The sequence below is a fragment of the Crocodylus siamensis genome, chromosome 5 (genome assembly GCF_052110815.1).
Source record: "Crocodylus siamensis isolate JL-2025a chromosome 5, ASM5211081v1, whole genome shotgun sequence".
Lineage (NCBI taxonomy): Eukaryota > Metazoa > Chordata > Crocodylia > Crocodylidae > Crocodylus > Crocodylus siamensis.
Window position 1 is genome coordinate 39,813,120 of NC_143399.1, and position 19,315 is coordinate 39,832,434.

At 48.2% G+C, this 19,315-nt stretch overlaps 1 non-coding gene and 1 pseudogene across 1 annotated transcript; one reads left to right on the plus strand and one right to left on the minus strand.

The window, feature by feature from the left end:
• Positions 1–5,777: 5,777 nt before the first annotated feature.
• On the minus strand, positions 5,778–6,682 carry LOC149863921 (olfactory receptor 13H1-like; annotated as a pseudogene).
• A 4,256-nt stretch (positions 6,683–10,938) lies between these two features.
• Positions 10,939–11,011, plus strand: TRNAK-UUU (transfer RNA lysine (anticodon UUU)). Its single transcript has one exon. It is a non-coding gene; the product is annotated as a tRNA-Lys (tRNA).
• Positions 11,012–19,315: the final 8,304 nt, after the last annotated feature.

Consider the following 19,315-nt stretch of genomic DNA (forward strand, 5'->3'; position numbering starts at 1 on the left):
CTCTCTCGGTGAAGGGGAATGGAGAAGAAAGCATCTTTCAAATCTAGCACTGAAAATATTTCAGCTTCCCCCGGTACTTGTGTCAAAATCGTGTGTGGGTTTGGGACTACAGGATGGTTTGAAAGGACCTTCTTATTTACTGCTCGCAGGTCTTGGACCAGTCTGTATGAGACCCCATCTGCCTTCGGCACTCCAAGAATGGGGGTATTATAGGGTGAGGACCCTTCCACTAGCCATCCGCACCTCTTGTATTTCTCTTTTAACGGCTTGAGTCCAGCTCTGGCCGCTTGGCTGAGTGGATACTGCTTTATCCGAACGGGCCCCTCCCCATCTTTGAGTATGATCTTTACTGGGGAGACCGACTTAGCTCGCGCAGGGGTTCCATCAGCTCATACCGAAGGGTCTACTCCAGTCATGTGATCTTCAGAACTTACTGCAGGACGCCGGTCCTCCAGGAGAGCCATCTGATAGTTCGAGCTCTGCTTGACAGGTAGCTGGACCACCATCTGATCGTCTCTGAAAAATATCTCAGCTTGCAATTTTGTGAGTAGGTCCCGCCCAAGTAGTGCAACCGGGCAACTTGGAGAATATACAAAGGAGTGCTCAAGCAAATGGTCCTCCACTTTGGTGAAGAGTGGTTTACAAACAGGGAGTCGGGATTGTGTTCCCTCAATCCCTTCCACAAGTACATGCTGTTCACTAGTTCCTGCACAGGGGGGGTTTTCTGGAATCATTGAAAATGTAGCCCCAGTATCCACTAAGGCTTCAAAGTTTTTGCCACTAACCCTAATGGTTACTATGGGATCTTCTCAGGCTCCAACCCGAAGGGTAGTGGTCTTAGATCCCCGTCCCCTTCATTCTGTGTCCTCATCCTTTTCCTCTGCCTGCATGAGGTGACCTCTTGGTTCACCCTCTCTCTTCTCCTTTAACTTTGGGCATTCCCTCTTCCAGTGTCCTTTCTCTTTATAATAAGCACAAACGTCTGCTCCTACTCTTTCTCTTTTCTTCTTCTGCATCCCAGGTTTTCTAGGGTTACCTCTAGTTATAGCAGCTGCCAGTGCTGCCATCTGTTGCTGAACCTTTTTATCTTTTTTGCGCTTCTGCACTTGCTCACGATTCCCATATACCTTATATGTAATTTCTACTAGCTCTGAAATCGGTTTCTCAGCACCTCCTTTAGTTTTCTGTAACTTCTTACGGATATCAGCAGCGGATTGACCAATAAACATAAGATTTATCATGCGTTGATTATCTGGGGCTTCTGGATCTAGGTCCGAAAACCTGCGGAACGCCTCATACAGCTTCCCGAGGAAAGCTGAGGGATCCTCTTCTCTTCCCTGTCTCACTTCATACAATTTAGACAGATTAGTAACCCGAGGCACTGCCTTCCCCATTGCTTCCACTATAATCCTCAGATACTGTGCACTCAGCTCTCTTCCTTCTGCAGTATGATTATCTCATCTCGGTTCCTCAACAGGGCAGGTAGCACGCAAGGTACGACCAGCAGCTCTCTCTGCTTCTACCTTGGCTGCTGCAATGCGCTCTGCCATCCCCAACACTAATCTCCTTTCCTCCAGGGTCAGGAGGGTTTGGAGCATCATCTGGACATCAGCCCAAGTGGGTCGATGGGTTTGCCCAATAGATCGAAACAGGTCCCTCATCTTTTCAGGGTCTTCACAAAAAGAGGGGCTCTGATTCTTCTAGTTAAATAAATCTGAAGTACTAAGTGGGGTGTAGACAAAAGTTGCATTGCCCCCATCTCCGATAACCTCTCGCATCGGGCAGTTCAGCACCGGCTGTGATTCTACAGTCTTGCACAAATAATAGCCCTTATTCCCTGATTCAGATGGGGCACTTGGCTGAGGCTCACGCTCTGAATCATTAGGTATGTTTTGATATGCCGGTGGTAGTCTCCCTGAGGGAGGGAGCGGTGGTGCGGAGGGACTGGATCCCGAGGAGCTGTCTGATTCATCCTCGCTACCTGACAGGGCGACCGGAGAGCGGGTCCGATACTCAGTCAATTCAGAATTCCTCCCCTCATTAGACTCAGGGAGTACAGGCAGTCCTCCTCGAGTCTTTCCTTTAATAACCATCACATGAGACTTCACTAAGCATTTCTTAATCCAAGGTGGCTGATTTTGAACCACTCACAACCAACAATCAATGTAAGGAAATTGATTCCAATATTCATTCTGCATAACTATTTCATGGATAGCTATCACTTTTTTTATTACAAAGGATCTTTTCGCGGTCCAGTGGACCCCAAATGTTGGCCACTCGAGTTGACAAAACTTAATTAAATCACTCTTTTTCATCTTCACTCCACAATCTGCCTGCTTTGCAAATTTACTGAAATTCCATAATATACATCCTAAGGGCGTATTAGAGTTTTCTACACGGGAGCAACCCACACCCATTGCCCAGAAGAGTGCGCCCAATGCACACCAAATACCAAAAGATCCGTAACAACAGATGATTTATAACGAGAAACCGGCCAGAATTTCTCCCAGTAATCGTACACGTCTTTTGTTCTTGGACCCAGACCAAATTGGGCAAGGAAATTCGTATACTCACTCAGATACCTCAGAGATCTCGATCAGAATGCCGGAGTGTGTGTCTGGCGTCCTCAGAAAATAAAAATTTACACAGGAGCCTTTAACTTCCCGAATATCCCAACTCACATCTCAAACCTCTGGGCGAGCCCAAAAAGTCAGCTCGGTGCGCACTCCCCGTGGTGCCGGAGGCGATTTTGTCGCTGAATTTCGGGGTAGTCCTCGAGAACTCCTGGCTGTCTCACCAGAAATTGTTGCAAAATATTGCGGTTCGTTTCTCGGGAGGCACGCGAAAAGAATCTCAGACACACACTTATTAGCAGCACAAAAGGTGTATTTGCAAATAGGGTCGGAGCAGAGCCAAAGGACTCAGATTAATCCGCACCCCTGAGGAACTTTTTCAGCTGGGTTTTATCCCTTCTCTCTTGGGCACGTGTGCAGAAACAGGAACTCTTACAGCTTATTTCCGGTTCATACAAACATGTATGTGACCACGTCACTTCATCCATCGCATGTATATTATAATTAATTACTTAAGTATGCAGGGCGGATAGGTGAATATGCATCAGCTAATTGCACATGCTCAGAAAGTTCTTTAGGTCACCAAGAGTTGAAATCCCCCCCCCTTTCAAGGACACAGTCAGTTGAATTCCAGCTTCTGTAATCTGCATGTGAAAACCAGGGGGAGGCTGCTGAGGGAGTGATTTAGCATAAGAAAAACTAGCAAAGCTGGCTAAGAAAGAAAAGTCCTTGGCAGTGTTTTTTTTCTTACCAAGTACAAGATGCAAACTGTGCAGTTCTAACAACACTCCATTTTTAACAATATTATAACAATACTCCATTTATTGTGCATTTCTAACAGTAGTTCCCTGGATCCTCCTTCTCTTTCTTAAAGGTGGGTACTATATTTATCTTTTTCCAGTTGTCTGGGACCTCCCCCAATTGCTACAAGTTTTAAAAAATAATGGCCAGTGGCTCTGCAATCACATCAGCCAACTCCCTCAGCACCCTCGAATGCATTGCATCCGGCCCCATAGACTTGTATATGTCCAGCTTTTCTAAATAGTCCCTAACCTGTTCTTTTACCACTGGTGGCTGCTCACTAGGGCTGTGTGAAGCTTTGGGTGCTGATTCAATTTGGAGGAGATTTGGCTTGATTCAGCAGCTAAATCTCCAAATCCGAATAAAATCAGGGGACCAATGAAAAGGTCTGAATTGGTTCAAAGCTCTCTGAATTGATTCGGAAAAGATTTGGAGAGCTTTGGTGATTCAGGCAGTCCCTACCCACTGCAGCAGGGAGCTGGACCCGGACTCTGTGCTGCTGAGTAGCGGGTGGGAGAGGGGAGGCTGGAGAAGGGGACCATGGAGGGACCCCTGCCTGCTCCTTCAGTCCCCCTGAGCTCCCCCCAACCCCCACCTGCTGTCCCAGTGCCCTCATGGCTGCCCCACCAGCCCCACCTCCTGGCCCTTTAAAAAAAACCACACAACCCCACCCAACTCACCAGCTGCTGCAGCAGCCTTGGGCCTTCTGAGGGCTCATGACAGAGCCTCCCATGCAGTGCGGGGGCAGCAGGGATTTCCCACCCCCACTGGGCAGCTACCAGTGAGTCAGGATTTTTTTGTTTTTTAGAGGGCCGGGAGCTGGGGCAGACAGAGCAGCCATGCGGGCCTGGGAGAGTGGGTGGGGGTTAGGGGCTCGAGTGTGGTATGGGATAGTGGGGGGGCAGTGGAGATCGCCTTACCGCCTGGCAGCAGACGGTAAAGGGGGGCTTTTTTTTTTTTTTCAAAGAGCCGGGAGCTGGGGTCAGGTGGGGCTGGGAGACCGGGCAGGGATGGGGCCTGTGTGATGTGGAGATTCATCTGATTCGGCCTGGGGATGATTCAGGACAGAGTCACTGAATTGAATCACTGTCCTCCGAATCAGCTGAATCCTAATCCAAAGTGAATGCTAGCCGCTTTGCATAGGCCTACTGCTCACCTCCTCCCAAACTTTGCTGCCCAGTGTGGTAGTCTGGTAGCGGACCATGCCTGTGAGGACCAAGGTAAAAGGCATTGGGCATTTCAGCCTTTTCCTCATCATCTGTACTAGGTTGCCTCCCCCATTCAGTTAGGGACTCACACTTGTTGTTAACATACTTGTAGAAACCCTTCTTGTTACCCTTCATGTCCCTTGCCATCTGCAACTCCGATTGCGGTTTGGCCTTCATCCCTGCATGCCTGAGCAACATTTTTATACTCCTCCCTAGTTGTTTGTCCAAGCTTCTGCTTCTTGTAAGCTTCCCTTTTTGTATTTAAGTTCACCGAAGAGTTCTCTGCTAAGCCAAGCTGGTCACTTGGCACATTTGCTATTCTTCCTGCACATCGGTATGGTTTGCTCCTGTGCCTGCAGTAAGGTTTCTTTAAAACGCAGCCCGCCTAAGTAACTTCCTAAGTAACTCTGTTGTGATAGTTACCCATCCTTGTGTTGCCCCTCAGCCAGCCCCGGGCTATGCCTCTAGAGGCCCCCCCCCTAAACCCCCCTCCCCAAAGGTGTCCACAACTGGTTCAGACTTTGTTTGGCTTGCCCAGGTTGTTGACTCGGGGTACCTCAAGGAAGGGCTCAAGAATATCTGTAGTGAAAAATCATGAGATAATACACTCCCATGGCATTTCTCACTTTATGACCAGTCTCTGTTTGGCTGCTAGTCAACAGGATACTACCTGCCTGGAGTTGTGTGTTGTCTAGTGCATGCACTTTATCTCATGATGGGCTCTTACTCCCACACAGGGAGCTACCAGCATCTGAAACCACTGCTGTTCCCGAGAAACTCTCCAAATCAGTGGGAGTGCAATGTAAGCAGTGCCCAGATTTTATGTTGGGTTTATCTAAGGGAGCAACAACCCCAAATAGCCAGTTTGTGAAGTCTTGTGAATCACATGTTATTACTGAGTCCATCACTTTCTGGACTATATCTACAGCAGCAGGTATACAGGGCCTATGCAAAATGGACTTCAGCTTGTTTCTGTGGGACAAAGTTTGAGCTGCAAAGAAAATGAATGGAAACCAAACCCAAATGAATTGAATAAAACCCATGTCACTGTCCCAGCTCTGCTGTTTGCTGAACCATCACTACTTTGCAGCATTGTGAGGCACAGCTTTTGAAAAGGTCCCTGAACAAAGCAAAATTCTTGCCCTTTTCATTCAGTAACATTTGTCTGGTAGTCTTTCAGACACCTACATAAGCTTTAAGTGAGCCTTTTCCCTACTCTTTTCAGGGCCCCCTGCACATCCTTATTCTTCAGGCTGTAGATCAGGGGGTTCAGCATTGGTGTCACTGTCCCGCAGAAGACAGAAACCAGCTTGTCCTGGTCAGAGGCAGACTTGGTCTGTGGGCGAATGGACATGGCCGTGCCATAAAATATACTGACCACGACCAGGTGGGATCCACAGGTGGATACAGCTTTGCTCCTGCCCTGGGCTGAGCGGATACACAGCACAGTCATGGCAATGTGCACATATGTCACCAGGATGAAGATGAAGGGCACGAGAAGTGTCAAGACCGAACTGCCAAACATAATGATGCGGGTGATACGGATATCAGAGCAGACCAGCTTCAGTAAGACCACAGCCTCACAGGTGAAGTGGTTGATGATGTTGGGGCCACAAAACTGAGGTGGGGAAGGCAAAGGTGGGGACCACTGACAGGAAGAAAGCACTGACCTACACACCCACTGCCATCTGCATACAGACCTTCCCGCTCATTATGATGGGGTAGATGGCCCCAAAGCGGTCGTAGGCCATGACAGCCAGCAGGAGACACTCTGTCACTCCCAGGTAGAGTGAGACTGTCATTTGGGTGTAGCAGCTAGTGAAGGTGATAGTGGGTCTCTTTTTGAAGCAGGTGGACAACCCCTGGGGAGCAGAAGTGGATGTGCAGCAGAAGTCTAGGAAAGAGAGGTTGCTGAAGAAGAAATACATGGGGGTATGGAGCTGTGAATCAGCCCAGATAAGCACTAATTTAGTCATTCCCCAGCAGGGTGAGCAAGTAGATCACCAAGAAAACTGTAAAGAAGGGAAACTGTGCCCAGGGATAATGGGAAAATCCCACCAGAATGAAAACTGTCACTATTGTCTCATTGGCTGTCCCCATGGTCTGCTTGGGTCTTCACCTCCAGAGAAGGGTATACAAACTCTTAACTGGAAGAAATGTCAGTTGACAAGAGAGACATGAAAGCAGCCCAGGGGAAGCTCAGCTCCTCTGAAACTGGCTCTGGTAGGATATCCCCAGCTTGGCAGCTCTGGTTCCCTTTCCAGCAACTGGTCCCTCTACCCAGAACAAGTAATGTGGGCCACCACCATTCTTTAGCACCTACCCTGCAATAAGTGGTATGGGAACAGCTCTCTCCCCATACCTTAAAGAGGGTGCCAGACTCAGTCAATGGGCACTCACTTCTTCACGTAAAATTGGAGTTACGAGAGCCAAGCCACCAACGCTTGACATGAAGTATGAACATGGTGGTGCCTTGAGAAAGTTGCCATTTATTCCTCATGCTCTCATTCTCCTCTGCTTTCTAGGCTCCAGAATGAGGCTCAGTCCTCCATGGTTTTAAGCTTTTCACCATAAAGATTTATTTTCTATGGGAAATTCCAATGAAAACTTTACCTTACTAATGTTTACTACAGTGTAAGCCACTGGTTCTCAGTCTTTCTAGACTCAAGGCACCCCACATTAGAACCCCTCAGAAATGGCCAGCTCTTCGCATCCTCTTATTTCTTTGACTACGGAAAAATAGTACAACAATTCTTCTATTGCAAAGAACTCAGAAAGACCATGTAAGCCCCTAAGATTGTTCTTGACACTAATTTAAAAACACAGGGTTTATCTTGAGAATCAGGAGTAGGTATGTGCACATTTAATAGTGTTAATATGGTATAGCACTCCTTGGCACACTTAAAAGATCTTACAGCACCCCAGGCTTCTGCAGCTCCCTGGTTGAGAAATGCTGATATAAGCAATAAGCAACAAGCTGGGACTGGATTTGTATTGTAGTGAAGGAAATTATTCATTTACACCATATGAAGGGTGGTACTGTAAACTGAGAGACTTACGTAAGCATCTTTCAAGCTGATGTAAAAACTGAACACTCATATTTGTCAAATGATGTGGGGAATGCCAAAAGGTCAGATTCATCACATAAATCTTAGAAATTCAGGCAGATCTACTAAGATATTATAGGAAAATGGCAAGGTATAAAGAGGGCTCTTTGCCTACTTAATGTAAGCGTTTGCCTTCTAACACCCAATGAATCGCAGCTCAAGTAAAGATGTCAGGAAATCCATTCTCCCCAGCAGCAACTGTCCATACAGGCTGCAGGGAAAGGTAGGTGCTTCCCATAACAAACTAGATGGAACTGGGAGATTATAGGCCAGGTGTCAAGTGAAGAATAAAATGACTCACCTGTTACCATCTCCCCTGAAGCAAAAACAGCTGCAGGTAAAGCAGACTCTTCATCATGACTAGGAGAAGCAAACAGGTTTCTACTAAAGAAACTTTCTCCATAATGATTGCAGAGAACAGAGTTTTCTTCAGGAGATATTAAATGGTAGAGCTAAACCTCAGTGTGTTCCTTATTACACCAAGCCCATGATAAAGTGTGGATAAGGGGCCAGATTTGGATTTTACTTAAATAGATTAAGGCTGCAGCTAATCATTCCAATTTAGTGCCTTTCTCCAGATATGCTCTAGAATTTGTGAGGCTAGGATCTGGTGCCATTGCAGTGATGTGGTATTGTTAATGTAGTGACGCCGGCTTTATTTCCACCCTGTGAGATCTCAGCTTGCTCTTCACTCGCTTGCAATGACTCTAGGTTTGTGCTGGGAAAATTGACATCTGAATCTGGTCCAAAATACCTTCAGCCATAGCTCCAAAAACTAATGAGTAATTCAATCCAATATTAAAACCATACAGGTAAGTCCAGTGTGTATAAAGAATCCTAAATTTAAAAAGACAGGAGTGCTTGGAGGTCAATTACTTTAGAGAGAAAGGTGTGTGTGGAAGGATATTTCTCTCTGTACATCCTAAATGACTGTCATTATTGGCCATTTATTCACTAACAAGAGACAGGAGTTGCTGGTTCCAGGGCAAAATGATATACTTACTGTATCACTAAGGCAGCAGAAGGAATGAAGATTAATGAAATGTTTGACATCAGCCTCCATATGCCCTCTTTATACCTACTGAGGCCTCATGCCTTTCATAGTTTCACAGTGCTTAGGGTTGGAAGGGACCTAAACAGTAGGGCTGTGCAAAGCCTAATATTTGATTCAAGAAATATTCGACATATTTGATCTCGAAAAGTGAAAGTCGAGTGTAATAGCAGCTGGTCAAATATCTGCCGAATCGAACACCGGAAGTCGAATATTAACAGCGCGAGTTGAATATTAACAGTGCGGGTTGAATATTCGACAAGGGTCGAATATTCGACTTGTCTATACTGGATTCCCTGTGGGGGGAAAAAAAGGAAAGTAAGAGGAGGGAGGGGGAGAGGGGGAAAGAGTGCTTTCATGACTGACATGTGTGGCTGGCCAGTGACCTGTCAGCATTTGCTGAGGTCCTTTCCAATCCCAGTGCTCTGGGGGAGGGCCAGAGAAAATGCATAAAAGGCAGCAGTTTTTCAGCTCCCCTGCTTTCTGCCTTGGGGTCAGTTTCTGAGCTGCTGGTGCTCGCCAGCAGCTCTGCGTCAGACCGTGACGACTGGAAGCCCCGATCTTCAACAGATTCCCTGTTTGCAACACTAGCAACAGGGATTTCTGAGAACTTGGTGCTTTTATTTTATAACTACTTTTCATATTAGTTTACGCTTATATTGGATAGGGTTAGTAGTAGCCTAGGATCTCTTCTATATATAGGAATTTAGTTTATATATATATTTTTATACATCATTCATTCTTTCCACCACACCAGCGCTTCTTAATATGTTATCTACACACGCAAACACATTTACATAACATCCAGAAATCTAACCCATGGCACACAGCACCCTTAGAGGTTCCCGTTTACATATGAAGAAACACATTATGAAGTGGGGTGGAAAGGCAGGTGGCCACACTGGCCAGCCTGCATGAAGGGGAGCAAGGGGGGTTGCAAGCGGGAGAGCTGCAGTTTCTCCCCCCACCAAACTCAGACTCAGCCTCTTTCCTCCCACTACAAGGGATGAGGCTGCTACAAGCAGTAAAGAGAGGGGAGCAGCAGTGCCACCAGAGCCACTGCCTGTGCCTGAGACTCTCTCATGTCCAGACACAGCAGCCACAACCTCTCCCACCATAACTGCAACCAGCACAGCAGCACCCTCCACCCCGTGTCACTGCCTATGCTGAGCCTCCCAGTGCCAGAAGAAGAGCTGGCGCTGGATCTGGATCTCAGTGCCCTGGCAAGGGACCTTCTGGGGAAGGAGGGGGAATCAGTCGAGTTTGTGCTCGACACCCGTCAGGTTTTTTCCTTTCAAGCCATGAGGTCTTTCCCAGAAGGCACTTCAGAAGATGCCTCTGTACAGGTGAAGGCAAGCAGCTCAGCTGAGTCTGCTCTTTCTCTTGCTGTGCCTCTGACTGCTGAAGAGGGGGAGAGTTCAGCAGCATCCACAGCTGCACTCGCACGCCAGAGGGAAAAGCCTAGTCCTAGCATGGTCTGGGATCATTATGAGCTGGCAGATGATCCCGTGTTTGCTATCTGCGTGCACTGCTGAGCCAAAATCAGCCAGGGCAAGGGAACAAAGCGCATGACCACCTCGGGGATGCTGAATCATCTGTGTAGGTCCCCTTTGCCACAGGAATGGCCCCTGCTCGGTGCACAGCCCCCATCCCCCCACAGCAGAGGCAGGGTACCCTGGAACATGGGGGGCAAAAGGGACCAGTTGCAAATGTGAGCACGGTCACCCAGACCATTGGGGAGATGTTTGCTCTGGATGGCCAGCCCTTCATGTTTGTTGAGCGGCCAGGGTTCAAGTGGCTCCTGGCACTGCTGGCTCCAACCTACCAGGTGCCCGCATGCACCACCTTCAGCAGGATGGTGGTGCCCCCCCTATATGAAGCATGCAGGGAGAACTTGAGGGAGGAGCTGCACAAAGCAGGTCTGCAGGTGACCGTACTCTTTATCTCGGACATCTGGAGCAGCCGGGGTGGAGATCATGCATACCTCTCCCTCACAGGGCACTGGTGTGGGCAGTCAGGCTGTTGGTGGGCTCTCCTTCACGCCAACATAATGGATGAGTCCCACAAAGCAGCAGAGATAAGGGGGGCCATGAACCAGGGCTTCATCGTCACTGACAATGGGGCCAATATAATCAAGGCAGTCCATGATACCAACTTTGCTGGTATTCACTGTGTGGCACACAACTTGTATCCAGAAAGCCTGGATAGCTCAGTTGGTAGAGCATCAGACTTTTAATCTGAGGGTCCAGGGTTCAAGTCTCTGTTCAGATAGCTGGTTTTATTGGGACCTGGTGACAGTCTATAAACTCCCTAGGGGGGAACCAGAAGGGTTAGTGCCTCTGGCATAACAAGGAATAACGGCCACAAGTTGTTGGAGAGTAGGTTTAGATTAGACATCCGTAAGAACTACTTCAAGGTCAGGGTAGCTAGGATCAGGAACCAGCTTCTAAGGGAAGTGGTGCTGGCTCCTAGCCTGGGGGTCTTTAAGAGGAGGTTTGAGGCCTACCTAGCTGGAATCATTTGAGTCCAGTTTTTTCTCCTGCCCAGGCGGGGGGGTTGAACTTGAAGATCTACAAGGTCCCTTCCAACCCGACTTCTGTGATTCTATGGTTGTGAGGGATGCCTTGGAGGGGGACAGGGATGCCGGTGATGGTGCCAGCAACACCAGCAGGCTTATTTCCAGATGCAGGAAGGTGGCAGGCTACTTTCACCAGAGCATCAAGGGGGGCAGGATGCTGCAGGACAAACAAGCAGAGCTAAATGTCCCAGAGCACAGAATCATCCAGGATGTGGAGACTTGGTGGATCTCCACATACCTGATGTGCAAGAGGCTGGTGGAGCAACACAAGGACATCCATGAGCTGGCCTGGCTTGGGGAGATTGGGATCAGCGGTCCCCTGACCAAAGCTGAGTGGGATGCCATTTCCCAGATCTTGCTGGTCCTCAAGCCCTTCTTTGAGGCCACTGAGATGCTCAGTGCTGCTGATGCCTTCCTCAGCCAGGTGGTCCCCATAATGAAGGAGCTCTTCAGCCAAATGGAGAGCTTCCTGGGGGCCAAGGCTCCTGGCTGGGGCAGGCCGCTTTCACCAGATGTGCAGGCACTGGTGAGGCGGGTGAAGGAGGCCTTAGGAAAAGGCTTGAACCCTTGGGGTCCAACACAGTGCATATGCTGGCCGCCATCTGTGACCCAAGGGTGAAGGGCACCATATGTGGCAGCGAGACACTGAGTCACTGGAGGGTGGTACTTATTAAGAAAGTGATGGAGGTGGAATGGCGGAGGTGGGGGGAAGTGGGATGGGGGATCCACTGCCTGAACCCAGCCCGCCATCCATGAACCAGTCTTCCCCTCCACCACAGGCGCTGCCAACATGGGCTAAGGCCATGGCAAACATTAGGGGGTCCAGACCCACCAGACCCCAGGATCAGGCAGACAGCCCTCATACAGTGGTGTCTGCCTATCTTGCCGAGCCTGTGGAGCCCCTGGACTGCGACCCCTTGGCCTACTGGGCAACTCATAACCCAATGTGGCCACAGTTGCCCGGGAATACCTGTCCTGTCCACCGACCGGTGTGCCAAGCGAGAGGGTGTTCAGCACGGCTGCGGGTGTTGTGACACCCACCGCACCTGCTTGGGTCCTGGTTTGGGGGAGCAGCTGTTGTTCCTCAAGGTGAACCTCCCGCTACCGGGGCTGCCCAAGTGCCAGGTGCAGATGGAGCGAACGCCGCCTCCTCACGCCATCGGTATCACAAGTTTTGTCTGTCAGCAGCCTAAGGTGCAGTTTCCCCCAAACCCCTGCACCTATCACTGTGAAAGTTGGCAGGCTTTGTGGGCTCCTCAGGGGCTAGCAAGCCTGCAGTTTTGAGCTCCCTGTGGCTTTCCACACAGAAGTCACAGGAGGTTTTCTCTCAAGAATTTGGGGTGCTGTTTCTCTGAACCCCCTGAACCTATCTTGTTGAAACTTGGCACACTTTGTGGGATCCTCAGGAGCTGTCATTCCTGCAAGTTTCATCAAGATCAGACAAGAAATGCCAAAGTCATAGCCTGCTTCCACCTTTTCCATTATAGTCTATGGGGAAGTTGAAGCAGCTCAAATATTCGACTGAGCTTCGACCTTGAGTCCAAGTGGACCTGCTTTGACTCAAAGCAGATGGCAAATTGAACCGGGACCCAGTTTAATATTCGACATGGCTGTCGAATCGAATATTACCTGCTCTGCACAGCCCTACTAAACAGATCATCAGCTTGAACCCCCTGTCCCAGGCAGAAATGAGCGTCAGGGTCATAACACCCCAGCCAGATATCTGTCCAGTCTCCTCTTGAAGACCCCCAAGGTAGGAGAGAGTACCACCTCCCTTGGGAGTCCATTCCAGAGCCTGGCAGCCCTAATTACCAAGTAATGTCTCTTGATGTCCAGCCTGAACCTTCTCTCTAACACTTTGTGGCCATTATTCCTAGTAACCCCGGGTGGTGCCTGGGGGAACAGAGCCTCCCCCAATTCCTGCTGGTCACCCCTGGTGAGTTTGTAAATGGCCACCAGATCCCCTCTCAGCCCTCTCTTGTGGAGGTTGAATAGATTCAGGCCCTTCAGCCTCTCTCCTTAGGGCCTGACCCACTGCCCCTTGACCATGCGAGTGGCCCTCCTCTGGTCCCTCTCAATGCTAGCCACATCCCTCTTGAAGTGTGGCACCCAGAACTGGACGCAGTACTCCAACTGCAGCCTGACCAGTGCCGCATAGAGGGGGAGGATCAGCTCCCTAGACCTGCTTGTGATGCATCTGTAGATGTGCAACAAGGTGTGGTTAGCCTTACTGATCGCTTCCTCGCACTGGCGGCTCATGTTCATCCTGGAGTCAACAATGATTCCAAGGTCCCTTTCTGCCACTGTGTTGACAAGAAGGGTGTTCCCCAGCCTATAGGTGTGTTGCTGGTTCCTTCTCCCTAGATGCAGCACCCTGCACTTGTCTGTGTTGAATTCCATCCTATTCTCATCCACTCACCTCTGTGGCCTGTCTAGATCTAGCTGGATTCTGTCCCTCCCCTCCAGCATGCCCACCTCACCCCACATCTTGGTGTCATCAGCGAATTTGGATAGTGTGCTTTCTACACCCACATCCAGATCACTGATAAAGGTATTGAACAGTACAAGCCCCAGGACTGAGCCCTGGGGGACCCCACTCCCACATCCCTCCAGGTTGAAAATGACCTGTCCACCACCACTTTCTGTGTCCAAACTAGCTAATTTGCCATCCATCTGACTGTGTATGCATCGATGCTGCAGTCACCTAGTTTTTTTAAGAGAATGTGGTGGGAAACAGTGTCAAAGGCCTTCATAAAGTCCAGGAAGAGGACATCCACCCTGACACCCTCGTCCAGGGTCTTTGTGATCTGATCATGAAAGGAAACAAAGTTAGTTAGGCAGGATTTGCCCTCAATGAACCCATGTTGCTTGGCCCTGAGCATTACCTCCCCTGCTGGGCCCTTGCATGTGCTCCTTGATAATTTTTGCAAAGGTCTTCCCAAGGACCGAGGTGAGACTAACTGGCCTATAGTTACCTAGGTCCTCCTTTCTCCCCTTCTTGTAAATGGGGACCACACTGGCCCTTTTCCAATCCTCTGGTACCTGACCAGTGCCCCATGAGTGCTCAGAGAGCCGTGCCAGGGGCCCCACTATGACCCCTGCCAATTCCCTCGGCACCCTCGGGTGGAGAGCATCTGGAACTAGTGATTTAAACATGTCCAGCCCCTCCAAAAGTTCCCTGACTAGGTCATCCCTGATCCTAGGCATGGCGGTGCCTCCCCTGGGTCTGTCCATAATCCTAGCAGGGGAAATGTCCTGGTCCCTGTTCAGGAATATGGAGGCAAAGAATTCATTAAATAGGTCAGCTTTTTCATTTGCTGCAATCACCAGATTGCCAAGCCTGACCTGTAGGGGCCCCACGTTACCCAATGCCTTCTTCTCACTCCCTATGTATTTGAAAAAGGACTTTTTGTTATCCCTAATTTTGGTCGCTAGCCCTAGCTCCATCTCTGCCTTTGCCTCCCTACAGTCATGAGCAACAGAGGATTAATCCTCCTTGGTGACAGCTCCTTGCTTCCACTGTTTGTACACCTCCTTTTTTGCCTAAAGGCATTCCTAGATGCCTTTGCAAAGCCACGGGGGCTTTTAAGCACTCCTGCCCCCCTGGGTGCGCATTAACACTGATTCCATTTGAGCTCGGAGGATCATCTCCTTGAGGAACAACCACCCATCTTGGACTCCCATCTCATTGAAACTCTGAGACCCCAATGCCTCTTGTACTAATCTTCTTAGCTCACTGAAGTCGGCCCTCCTGAAGTCAAAGACTTTTGCCTTACTACTTGCTTTTACCACCCTGCACTGGATAGTAAATTCCAGCAGGTGATCATTGCGCCCAGGTGGTCAAGTACCTGCAGACCCCTCACCAGGTCGTCACCTGTGGCAAGGACCAAGTCCAGCAAGGCATTTCCCCTGGTGGATCTATGCACCTCCTGGGTTAGGTAGAGGTCCTGTATCCTGGCTAGGAACCTATGTGAGCGGTTGGATTTGGCCGACTGCTCCTCCCAGCAGATGTCTGGATAGTTTAGGTCACCAATGACAACCACATACCTTGACTTTACAGCCTCTGTGAGCCAACCTGAGAATTCCAGGTCCAGCTCGTCCCCCTGATGAGATGGTCTGTAGTAGACGCCCACTATCAAGTCCCTTTCCCCACGACCCCCTTGCATTCCTACCCAGAGCACCTCAGTTTGGAGATTTCCATGCAGGAGAAGGCACACTGATAGAGTCAGAGGTCCTTAACGAAACTTGAGGTACCAAGCATGCCTGTTTGCTTCATTAAATAGAATCTCTTCTCTGCAAACCAAGAGACGGCCAATTATTCCTCCTAACTACCAGCTCTACACTACATTTTTGAATCTCACTACCTCATACAGCAGCAGGCTGAGCCAGGACCCTGTGGGTGGACGGTATGCATCTGAGTACCATTGAAGAGGGCTGTTTCTGACTGTCCCCAGGGAGGTAAGCTGCAGTGATGTGGTATTGTAAATGGAGTGACAGCTTTATTTTCATAGTTTCATAGTTTCATAGTTTCATTTTCCACTCTGTGAGATCTCAGCTTGCTCTTCACTCGCTTGCAATGACTCTAGGTTTGTGCTGGCACAACTGACATCTGTATCTGGTCCAAAATACTTTCAGCCATAGATCCAAAAAATATTGAGTAACTGAATCTAGTATTAAAACCATACAGGTAAGTCCAGTGTGTTTAAAGAATCCTAAAGTTAGAGAGACAGGAATGCATGGAGGTCAATTACTTTAGGGAGAAAGGTGTGTGTGAAAGCATAGTTCTTCCTATACATCCTAAATGACTGCCATAATTAGCCATATACTCACTGACAATGGACAGGTGTTGCTGGTCCCAGAGCAAAATGTTATTCTCTCAGTACCGCTAAAGCAGCAGAAGGAATGAAGATAAATGAAATGTTTGACATCAGCCTCCATATGCCCTCTTTATACCTACCAAAGTAGCCTCATGCCTTGGAGATTTCCATGCAAGAGGAGGCACACTGATGGAGTTGGAGGTCCTTAATGAAACTGAAGTACTAAGCATGCCTGTTCACTTCATTAAATAGAATCTCTTCTCTATGCAAACCAAGAGACTGCCAGTTATTCCTCCTAGTTTCAAGCTCTATCCTACCTTTTTGCAGCTCACTACCTCATACAGTAGGAGGCTCAGCCCAGGCCCAGGGGGTGGAGGGTACGCATCTGAGTACCATTGAAGAGAGCAGTTTCTGACTGTCCCCAGGGAGGTAAGCTGAGTTGCTGACTCAAGTCCTGGGATTTTATCAGCAGCTGCTAGGTTCCTCCAACATCTGATCATAAAGGACTTTGCTTCCTGCCTCATCCCTTCCCCGTGTCCCTGATTGACTCCTTACAGAGTTGAGAGCCTGGGTGGGTGGGGGTGCAATTATAAAGGTTCCTGACAGGGCTGGGACTCAGCCTGTTCATGTAAGGATTTATCCAAGCTTCTTCTAAGCAAAGGTGAGAGACATGAAGTTTCTGTAGACTGTAGTAGGCCGTATAGTGGACCATTTATTTGATCACAGTTTATGTGAGAGAAAAGGTGGCAGAGGAAATGAACAAGTGAAAAAGTGTCAGGGGCAGAAGAGTTTAGGAAAGAGAAAGATGGGTCAGAAGTTGGCTAAAAGTTGTGAAGAGTTCATTCAGCGGTTTTATACCCATTAGATCTGGTTTAGTACTTGGCATAGTTTACTCATAGTATGAAAACAGGTATATTACCAGTACTATCAATCTGGGACTATCTATTAGGTGTGTTCTTAAACTTATCTGACAAGTATTTAAAATGGATCCAGCTAATTGAATATAAAAATTTAGATTTAACTCGGAATCTTCGCTCTTTCATTTTTGAACTGCGAAATAGCCCACCCTCAGAAGAACTAAGACAAGCACTTCCACAACACTTAGTTTTTATACATTGGTAAGAACTCCTCTTCCCTAACAGGCAGATTACCTGTTCATGGCTTTAAGTCTTTAGGACTTGGCACTGGTGACAAGAGCCAGGGGCTGGCAGCAGCAGAGGTGGTAGCAGTGGTGTGATTTCTGCACCAACGGCAGGGCTTAGGGCTGCAGCCTGGCTGGACCCAATGCCTGGCAGCGGCGCAAAATTGTGCCCCCTCCGCCCATCAGCACTTACATGTCACTTATGGAACTTAGTGTATTGTTGAATAATCTTTTTGCTATTCCAAATATTAAAATTGCTGTCAGTGATTAATATTTGATTACATGGTTTGAAATGCTTTGCTGATATTGTCTTACCATTTCTATGTCATTTGCATTTTAAGATTGAAATTGTTATTAAAATGTATTGAAAGTTACTCTTGAGAACCTGATTTCGGTACAACAGTCTCTCTTGACCTTCCTTGGTCCCCAGGAAACGTCTGGGAGGGTCAGCATTTCTCAGCGTATGTGTCTCCCCCGCTGCACCCAGCAAAAGTAAATCCACTTCAACTGGCCATATTTGTGCTCTCAAAGGATGAGACTCACCCTTGACCTCAGCACCCCTTCAGCTTTCAAAATGGCTGCACGTAGGAATTGCTCATTGACCTCAGCTTGGCACTTTGTTCATTTCCTGAAACTGTACCTGGAAACCACCCCATCACAGTCACCAATTTGCATCTCAGCTAGGCAATTTTCTATACAGAGCAACACAAGTGGAGTATTTCCAAGGAACTGAAAGCACCACAGAACAATGCTGCCCTTAAAAAGAGCCATGCTGCTCCAAATGGGCTACTTCCTGCATTGGAAGTAGTGGATCCATGTTCCTAAAGTGCTAAAAGAGGCACTTGTTAGTACTGCTGAGAATCAGAGCAGATTTGCCTAGCTGGACCGCCTTGCCAACTCAGCAGCATTTCTTCTGGTTTAGTAGCAATGCGGTGCTGTTGCTTGACATACTGCATTTTCAGGGTAGATGTGGCTTAAGGGAACCACCACATGAGATGTGGGCATCAAACACACTGTGACCCTGGTAGCTCCAGCCAGTGTGTGCAGTCCTCAGAGTTTAGGATCTAAAAACCTATTCTCCACTACATACCACAAATGCATGGCACTATGTCCAGAGTACACAGTGATGTTGGTAGGTGAACAAGGGACATTCTCCTCATACTGACTTTCTCCTCATACTCCTCATATTCTCCTCATACTACACAAGACGCTGGCTGCACAATTTCTTGTTACTACTGCACAGTAGTGTTGTGTGGCACTTGTGTATACAATGACTGTACTAAATGACTGTGCAGCAGCAACTGTGCTAGTGTTAATGAAGTACATGTGGCTAGAGTTAATGATTATCCTTTCTGTACACCAAAACAAGATACAATTACAACTGCCAATAATCCTCCATTCCTTCTTAGCAGGTAAGGTATTACTAGTACCCAGGTCAGATAAAGAGGCAAGAGACAAGTCTATATCCCAAGCTTTTATTGATTATACCCTAAATGACAGGAATAAGTACTTGCTTCAGCGTCTATTCAGCTGCCTGAAACAGTACAAGCAAATTCTCAACTATGCAACTGGAGAGACAGAGGCTGAAGGAGGAGGGTGGCATGCAGACTGAAGGCTTCTCAGCCCCTTCCTTCCTTTCTTGGTTTTTGCACTCATTGGGTGCATCTACATGTTCATTAGTGCTCCTTAGATACTGTGCATTTACTTTAGTACTTGCTTAACAAAGTACTAACTAAATGTGCAGTACCCAGATTTACTTTGTATTAGCGCTGGCACATGGTTATTTAATGATGTTTACTGTGCATTAGCTCAAGAACACTGCCCAGTAGGCTATTAGCATGATTTTCTCTGTGATACACTAGTGCGCAGTGTCATTATGCCAATGCACAGTAAGTGTGTCATGTCGACTGAAAATAAGGTGATTGTATCTCTGATTTCCACAGGGAGTGTGTCGTGTGCCTTGCCACACCTGTCTTGGCTCCAAGCCATGTGCGCACAATCCATGCTCTGAGTGGATTTCAGTCCTGCCCCGTCTCACC